Source organism: Mytilus trossulus, chromosome 3 (assembly GCF_036588685.1).
Source record: "Mytilus trossulus isolate FHL-02 chromosome 3, PNRI_Mtr1.1.1.hap1, whole genome shotgun sequence".
Taxonomy (NCBI): domain Eukaryota; kingdom Metazoa; phylum Mollusca; class Bivalvia; order Mytilida; family Mytilidae; genus Mytilus; species Mytilus trossulus.
In genome coordinates, this window is record NC_086375.1 from 44,775,331 (window position 1) to 44,785,230 (window position 9,900).

General features: G+C 29.4%; 1 long non-coding RNA gene across 1 annotated transcript; it reads left to right on the plus strand.

Annotated features, from left to right (window-relative positions):
* Positions 1 to 430: 430 nt before the first annotated feature.
* LOC134711589 (uncharacterized) lies at positions 431 to 7,903 on the plus strand. The gene is made up of 4 exons (XR_010106198.1): positions 431 to 563; positions 2,191 to 2,333; positions 3,282 to 3,414; positions 6,854 to 7,903. It is a non-coding gene; the product is annotated as an uncharacterized LOC134711589 (long non-coding RNA).
* Positions 7,904 to 9,900: the final 1,997 nt, after the last annotated feature.

A 9,900-nucleotide genomic window follows, 5' to 3' on the forward strand; every position in this document is an offset into this window, starting at 1 on the left:
ATATGTGATGAAACATTATGTGAATTTTTTTCTTTAGTACTGGATAGGACACAACTTTACTAATACCAAATATTTGTTTATTTGAAAGTTCAACCAAAAATTCTTTACATTTTTTTTAAAGTGCAAATTTGACAAAGACTATTTACTAATAATACCCTAAGGGGAAAATCAATGGTGGTTATACATACACTCATCCTTTAGACAATATTATGCAAAGTTTATAAAATGTATGCATGTGTTTGGAGCCTCATGTTTTTAATTTTTTGTTCATAAAATAACTTTTCCCTTTTTGGTAAATGCTTTATTATTTAAAAAAAAAATCGTATTTTGTGAAATACCCTTTTCAGGTTTAAAAATAAATTATTATTTTGTTCTACCCAGCCAGTTACTCAAGTGTGAAGTGAGTAGATTTCAAGTGAAAAAAATCTTACCTGTATGATCATGTGATCTACAGGTAAGAATTCAAATTAGTTTGATCTTCATTTGTACAAAGACTTGCAATTTTTTCCTGAGAATTTTTCTGGAGACATGAAATATGAAAACGTGTTAGGAAGAGTTTTAAGGTATTTAATTCAGTAATAATGATTTAATTTAATGTAATATGTTTTTGATTTCAAATTTTGAGTTCCAGAAAATAATTTAAAAAAAATTAAAAGATTTTATAATTTTTTCATACAGAATAAGGTTGGATGTGAAACACACAGATGACTTTTTGCCATTTCTTTATGTTGGTTTATATATATGTACAAAATGTCCTAGTCATGTCATTTTTTGCAAATAATACAGGGGTCTGAAGATTGCCTTTTACAAGGCTAAATTACTTCCCTTATCCAAATCACCTTGATTATTCAGTGGCAGTCCACATTTTCCCTGACCTTCATCTCAAACGGTTTTCTTCTACATGACAAAACTATTGTATTTGTTGTTAATTTGTTCTTGTCCTGAATAAGAATGAAGTATTTGCCACTGGACATTATGCAAACAGCATTCAAAATATCAAATTTTTATTCAATTCTTAAAGCTCACCTTTTAAGTTTTTGAAATTGCATTTACTGAATGAATGCTCTTGCAATGCCGTAACAAAACAAAAAAAACATGGGAGATTTTTTTTTATAGAGGTTCGTTTAGCCTCATCATGGTCATGTTTAAGATTTCAATATTCCTTTATAGATACAAATTATGCTCTTGGGGGCAATTCTTTAAATTCAGTTGCATAATTTTGTGAAATACCTTTGTCAGGTGAAGATACTTTTCTACCCAGCCAGTTACTCAAGTGTGAAGTGAGTAGATTTGAGTGTAAAGATTTTATTACCTGTATGATCATGTGATCAACAGGTTAGAATTTGGCTCCAAATCAGTTTTAAATTAGTTGATCTTGACTAGGAAAAAGATCTGTGTTTTTAAAATCTTTCCTTACATGAATATTCTGAGGACATGAAATATGATTTAAATTTAATTAGGATTTAAGGTATTATTTTGTTATTATTTTAAAATTGCTTTAATTATGTCTATTTTGATTTGAACTTTTAGTTCCAGAAAATGACTTTTGAAGGGTTGATTAATTCACAAATTTCTTATACAGAATTAGGTAGGATCCATGTGAACAATACAACTTTACACCATTTCTTCAAGTGGATTGATTTACTATGGTTATAATGTCTTCAAGCTTCTTATACTCTTGTATATAAACAGCAATGAACTGTTACTGTAGCCATGTAAGATTTCATGATTGATTGTTGTTTTGCATAATGTTTAGTGACAAATATTTCATGCATGTTGTAAGATTCATGTATCTTGACAAGGTATTGCTTCCAAATCAGCTCTACCTACAACAAAAGGAATAGAGGTCACATTCATGTATCTGTCTATGAGGAACAATACACATCAATTTGCGAGAAGTTTTTGTAGATCTTTGTGCTGGTTGGCAAAACCTAGGGAATACATTAATGTTGAAAACCTTGTGTTGTAGGGTCATTTGACTTAATAAATATTAAAATGTGTTGTGGTGAGTTTAGATTTTCCCTCAACAAGTATAGTTCTTAAAACAACATTTTTTAGGAATTTAGTATCAAATTATTTAGAAACATTTACCAGTCGTGAACGGTATGCCAGAAAGTAACCATCAGTATGTTGATGGTTTTCTGTAATGAAAAAAGAAGAGATATTTTAATATTAAATATTTCTTTTCAGTTCTTGGATAATTTGAACTTTAAGGATTTTAAGCCATCTCAAATCTAGATTGGTATTCAGATACATTTTGGAAAGCCAGACAGTATATCAACTCCATTAGACAAAAGTTGATTTTCACCTGATAGTCGACCAAGTGAATACAGGTATATAGTCAAATAGTTTATTTAAAAACTTAATCAAACTCTGCATTTTTAACCATTTGAATAACTAGCAGTTAAATCTGATAAAATATTGCACACAATATATTAACAATTAGATTCTAATTTTCTGTGGTGATAAAAAATAAATATAACCAAATTATTTATTTCATTAATATTTGAGACAGAAAGCATATGGATTATTTTTTTTGCTGATGAATTTCACCCAGTAAATCTTTTTGATATTATTTTCTCAGATTTGAATACCATAATATTATGGATATTTAAGTATAAATTGGTATTCATCTTCGATAGAGCTAGTGCTACAGTTTAGCAAATAAAAAACCAACAGAAAAACAAAGGATATGGAGTAGAATCATCCAGAACACAAAATCAGAACATGAGGGTCTGGATGGAGGGGGGGTCTGTTATTCTGTAAACATTTAATTTTCACCCCTTTTTTTTGCCCGTTATTCTCTAATTTTCATTTTTAAGGGCATTATTCTTTAATCATTTAACCCCATCCAAACCCTTGAACATCGACTGCGCAAAAAAAAAAAAAACAGGAAAAGCTAAGGAACAGTGCTATTATTGCTGTTCTTCATCTCATACATAATCAGTTGGCACTTAAGATATTATTTTTATTCAAAAGTTTGATTGAGTTTTGAAAAATATTTAAATGTAAGTACTTTTTGTGCAGAAATGAATTTTACCAATGAGATTATTTATAATCCTTCTAACCTTAGACAGTGGTGGGTAATTTTACATTATAAAATTGATATTTAGTCGGATATTTGTTGTTTTTTCAAAATAAATTTATTAGAAATAAGGTGAAATAGTGCATTGATTAAAGTAGATGTTCCAAATAAAAATTACCGTCTTTGAATAGGGATTTTAGATAGTTTTCAAATTTCCATTCTTTCATATATATTAAAAAGAAATTATGTTTTATAGGAACCCAACAACTGAGCAGAGAGTAGAACAATATTGGATGACCCTGAAGAGCAATGTCTACAGTAAGATAGCTACTAAGTATATTTGTGATTACCAAAGAGTATAGTAAGAACCTCTCCTATAATTATACTTGGTGAGTATTCTTTTTGTTGGTTAAATATTATTCATCATTATAAAAAACAAAACAAATGCAGGGTATAAATCAACAAAGCAGCAACCAAACGAAAATAAAAAGCCAAACACATCTAGAGGTCTTCAACTAGAGTCTGATGTTTATACAATACATGAAGTTGTAAATCATCAAAAGTCTAAAATATTTGTGAATAAAATGAACAGACAAACAAAAAACTTATATAAACACCAAATTCTGACAAGCACATGAGCAATTGTGGCAAGGTTCAACCATTAATATTTTTCCTTAAAGATTACCCTTTTTGTGCAATGCCTACACCAAACTTAAAAATTTATGCAGAATTTTTTTTATATTTAAGGGCCTCTTATTTTGAATTAGCTAATTTAATATGTACTTTATAAAAAAAAAAATGCAATTATCGCACAACAAAATTTGAAATCTAAGAGATCCCGCCAAGAGGAAATATTTCATTCAACACAGCCTCATTGGCCTTTTAGATTATTTCAATGGCCCTGGCAATTTTTCAAATTTGTGAATGGAAGTTGTTTGATGAAGCTTACCTTTAAACAATGGGAGATAACTTTGACCACATGGATTGTAATTTTGAAAACTCATTGGCTTATATTGGTGATAAACATTAAGATAGTCATTTCTTTTTGACCAGTTAACTTGTATTTTCATTTATTTTTGGCATAGAAATTAATTGTTTTTCTTCATTTAAGCAATTTGCTTTTTTATAAAAGTTTTATCTCCTAATTTTTATTTAATTGTGTCAAATGTGTCAATTCTACAATATTCTCCAGCATTTTAACGTATTTAAGTGACCTTGAACTTTATTTGGATTTTTACTTATTTTATCACATGTTTTTTAAGATTTGATAAATTCATTTAAATGAGTTATTAAACATGTTAGCTTTTTATAGGTAGTAGTGTTTATTTAAATTAAAATTCAATTTTAATCAAGGCATAATGTTTCTTCTCAAATGTTCCTTTTGTAAGGGTCTGTGGTATTTATAATTGATAACTTAAAGATAAAAAATTTAAAAAAATTGTTTAAAACCCTTTGCCATGCTTTCATCAACAAAAGATTTTTTTTCTTTTCCACAAACAAATTTCAAGACTATGATGTAGGATGCCATTCTTCTAACAAAACATCACAGCATGTATACCCAAGTCAGCACACTAAAATGTCAAATGTGTGTCCTACATCTTAAAATGAATATATTTTTCAAGAACTTTAATTTAAAGATTTTTACTCATTTCTTCTCTGTAGAGACTATTTCACTAACACTGCACTCTGACTTTGACGAAGACACAAAATGTTTTTGAAGTTGAACGGCACAAGTGACTATAGTGTCGACTTGTTTGAGGACATGGAAATCATTTTGTCATTGTTGGTTGTTTATGGGCTTTGAACTCTACAGTCACAAAGAACCTTATGTTTGTTAGTTTCATTGAAATGTTCAATGCATTGTCAATGCTAAACATTTGATTGACTAGACTGATTTTTTTTTTAGTTTCTGCAGAGTATAAATGAGTTTGACCAAATGCAGCACAATCTTTTATAAGTGATAAGAAGATTTGGCTTTAATATTTGGTAAAGTGTTCACCATATTTTACTGTTGATAGTATGTCCTATGGTTTGTGCCCTAGAATAAATAACTTTTTTGCAAGGGGATTGACACTTTTATTTTTAACATTAAAGAATTCACCAAATATGTAAAGCTAAGCTTGAGGTTTTATATGTTAGACACACTTAGGAGCAAAACCCCTTTTCTGTGAACTTGAAATTGTTATAAAAATTACTTAATTTTCTTGTGTTTTTTTGCCAGCTTCCACTCAATTTAAAAAATAAATATTTAGAATATTTATCACTTTCAGAGGCATACACTATGATTTAGACAACAAATAGCAGCATTTTGTTTTTTATAAACATTTCTAAAAGTGGAATAATGAAGTAATAACTTTCACTTTAGTTTAACTTTGTAAAATTGATCTCAAAAACATTGCTTATATATTATTGTTTTCCAAGACTATAATTCAACCTCATTTTGGTCTTTATGCTTGAAACATTTAAGAAGAACCATTGTAGTAGATGATTGCTCAGCTTGGTCAGATTATTAAAAAAAACAGAATGTCAAAATAAAAAAATGAAACAAAAGAGCTACCACAAAGAATGGTTTTGGTGACTGGTTTTGCCCACACACATTATTCTTTCAGCAGTACTCAAGTGAGTGTAATCAAGGGTACATCTTAGATAAAATTGAGAATTACGTCGGAGACAGCAACCCAAATCAAAGAACAGAAAACAGAAAAACAGCCAAAGGCCACTCAATATTTATTGGGTCTTCAACACAGCTAGAAAATCCAGCATCCAGGGCATGCTTCAGCTGGTCCCTATACAAAAACGTATACTTGTTCCGTGAAAGAGGAGGGCACACTAAACTCCAAAACATATCAATAATATAAAATTTGAAAAAAAGAAAAAAAAAGTGCAAAAAGGCAGTGGGTTAAACATGTTTTGATAGATCTTAACCCACACATATACCTCTTAAAGAGCCAATGTAGAAAAACAAACACACAGCAATATGCACAAAATACAAACATACAGCAATACTCACAGTAAAACTCATTTAAAAAGAAGTCTTTGTCCAATGTCAGAAACGGTAACAATAGAAACAGACTAAGCCAATGACAATATATGATGTTGGTATTTTTACAGCAGTTACTTCGCTAAATTATAAGGAAAAATAAAATTAAAAAAAGTTATCTAAAAAAAAAATATTTGAATTTTGAAAGTTGTTAATTAAAAAAAAAAATAATTTGAACTTTGAAAGTTGTTAATTAAAAAAAGACAATTTGAATTTTGAAAGTTATTTCAAAGAAAATAAAATAAAATTTGATTGATTTTATACTTATATGCATAATGTTGTATATACATATATATATTTTTATTTTGATTTCAGAGTTCACCAACAGATGTTTTATTTTATACTTTTGATTTTTGCAGATTGCAGCATGGAGATGTTACAGTCATAGACGTTGGATAGACTCCGTTGTACTAGGCCAGGGAGGGTAGCAAAGAGTTTCCGCAGCACTATACAATAGTAACAAGATCACTCTACCATGAGCTTGTTAAAGGGCCCGTTTGATGAAAGTGACACCAACATTCTCCAACACTACAGATTTACATTTTGCAGATGCAGCTGAGGATGTTTCAGTCATGGACCCATTTAATGGTAGTGACTCCAATGTTCTCGCACACTAATAATTTATATTTTTTGTTGTAGATGCAACCTCAGTCATAGATCCTAGAGTATGGCTCTGTTGTAACAGACTAAGAAGAGTGGCATAGATTCCATATGTCCATTTCTTTGATGGAAGTGACCAAAAAAAATGTCAACAAATTACTAATCTTTCTTATTCCTATCCATTTCAGAGTTCCTACAAAGATGTATAGGTATACAGTATTTATTATTTCTGTCTTTATGTGTGTTTGTCTTTGAGGAAAATAATGTGGTATTAATGCCAATGAGATAAAAAAAAACACAAAAAAACACAGAACAAAACAACTGAAATACATGTACCTTAAATATAAAGAATCAACACCCTTCTAATCATTTTAAGTATCTATGCGGATTGAATTCTTAACATGGTAATAAAAAAAAACTACATTGAACAGTAAAAACATTTTTTTTTTGTGAGAAATCGTTAATTTCAAAAGTATTAACTGGTGTAATTTGACACAGAACACCTTGGAACACAAAACATATTCTACCTCACAAAATTAACTCGTAGACATCTTATTTAACATTTTTTTCAATGAAGCAGCACACAGTGTAATCAAGAAGGTATCCATGTCCTAGAACATCTTGGAATAGCTTATCCTCAAAAATTCAAACAGTCAAGTATAATGATTAACAAGATCATACACAAAAAAGAAAGACACCAAAGAGCCAATCTAAAACCATGTGATGAGAAAAGACAACACAACATATAACCAAAAGAAATGACTGAAAATTGTCTACAATGATAACTAAAACTGTACAGCACCAACCCAACCAAAGTCCAGAGATGAACTAGGTCAAAGAGCACCAACCCAACCAAAGTCCAGAGATGAACTAGGTCAAAGAGCACCAACCCAACCAAAGTCCAGAGATGAACTAGGTCAAAGAGCACCAACCCAACCAAAGACTTGAGATGAACTAGGTCAAAGAGCACCAACCCAACCAAAGACCTGAGAGGTTCTCAAGACTCCAAGCACCAACCCAACCAAAGACCAGGGGTGATCTCAGGTACCACACACCAACCTAACCAAAGACCAGGGTTGATCTCGTGCACAAAGCACTAACCCAAACAAACAGGAATGGTCTCAGGCACCACAGAACGGTAGCACGTATTTGATATGTTAATTAATTTACAAAATGGCAAAGTTAAATGTTTTTTTTTTCATTCATTGCTCCATTTATACTATAAAAAAATTGTCAAAATGCGACATTAATTTTTGTGTGTTTTTTCATCTTTCTTCAAAATATTTTACTGAAATATTGAAATATAAAAAATAATAAGTAATTAACTTCTTGAATAAAATCAAAATTTGGAAATGATAATTTACTTACAGAATGTAAAAAAAAATTATCAAACTGTTTTCATGCATAACCAAACTATTAAATGTGTTCAATAGTAAAAAGATTACAAATAACAAATTTCTTTATTTTTGGGGGTAAATTAAGACATATGCTTCTTTGAATTTTTACATTTGAATAATGTATCGTTTTCTACAGAAAATATAAAGTGAATCAATAACAAATTCTGAATCAGTCTACATGAAAACACTGATATCTTGAATGATGGTAGAGGAAAAAAAGAAGGGGAGGTAACTAATATGAAATGGGGAATACCAATATGATGTGGTGTTTCAACTATGTGATGCAATTGTGCTATTAATTTGAAAAGGTAAAATTCAGACACACTATGCCAAAATAAGTCATGTCATTTGCCCTTTGGAAGGTTGAAAAAAAAGGGGGGGGGGGGTTAAAATATTATACCATGGTTATTTTAGTATAAGAAACTGCTTGAAAGTGATGCTATCTGAATTGAAATCAGTTTGTCTTGGTGAAAAGGCCTTTTCCATATTTCATGAAATATAGTAAGACTTCTAACCCAAAAAAATAAAAAAATCATGTATTCCATAGTGATAAATAGATACAAATCATAATGTACCAAAAATATAGGGAGTTAAATAATAAAACCCAAAACGAATCTTGATTTGATTTGATTATAACATACAAAAAGTAATTAATTTATAATTAAACTTTTTTTCTTCTTGAATGCTGTAAAAAAATTTACCCATAATTTTCAAAAGCAAAATTAGGCATACTTTAATATGCAACCTTAGAAGCAAAATTTTTTTTAAAGATTTACCAAGAGTGGAACACCCACTTATTTAATTTGTTCATTTTATTTATCATAGTGATCAATGCAGAAATGGAGATAGTTGAAATAACTTTGGATAAGGATTATTAGGTTTTTTGGCACTATAATTGACAAATACTTTAAAAACATTTTTAAACATTGTCCTGTTTGCTCTATCAGTGCTTTTGGGTGGTTGAAAATGGTTGTTTTTTTTGGTACACCAATTGAAAAGGATAAATTGGAATTTCAGAAAAACAATTTCCCTAAATATTTTACTATTTTCAATACGTCTTGATTGTCAAATCAGATAATACCTTAGTACATTTGTACTTGAAACTAAATCAAGCTCATAAGCATCTGCATTGAAAGTTTCATAACTGAACATTATTGTTCATCTTGAAAGTTATTTTTTTTAAAGACCAAGAAAATATCAAATTATCATTTCAGAAATACATTGAGTTTGGAGCGCTGCGTCTTCTTGCTAACATTTAACATAGTTTCTTTTTGGTGACGTGTAGCTTGCAGTTGGGTCTGGTTATATCTTCTGTTTCTTTTATTGTTCTTTGGATGGTTCTATGGTTTCAAGTAATCAGGATATGGTATTTTGCATTCAAGGGAATCTTATATGTAATTCTGAAATGAAATGTATTTGATATTTTTATAGTCATTTGAATTTAAAAAAAAAAATTGAGCTTAAAGCTTCTCTGAACTTAAAATCTGAAAAACAGTTTCAAAACTATGTTAAATGCCAATATCTTAAATCAAATTCTAAATTGAATATGATAATTTAGAATATGATATATTATGATGTATTAGAAATGTAAAAATGAAATATATTATATTAAATTGAATTCAAGTACCAGTATTGTGAAAAATTTCTTTACAGTATTTACTTTAGCGTCATCAAAATTATTGAAGGGTATCTGTTTCTTTAAAGCACTGGTCACTAACAAGGTACATGTATTTGAGAAGAAAAAGTAACATTTCAAAATTATAAACAACTTGGATGTTTCTCCTATCTAAAATACAATAACTTAATGCTTTGACCAAGTGGGAAGAATAATTATTCAA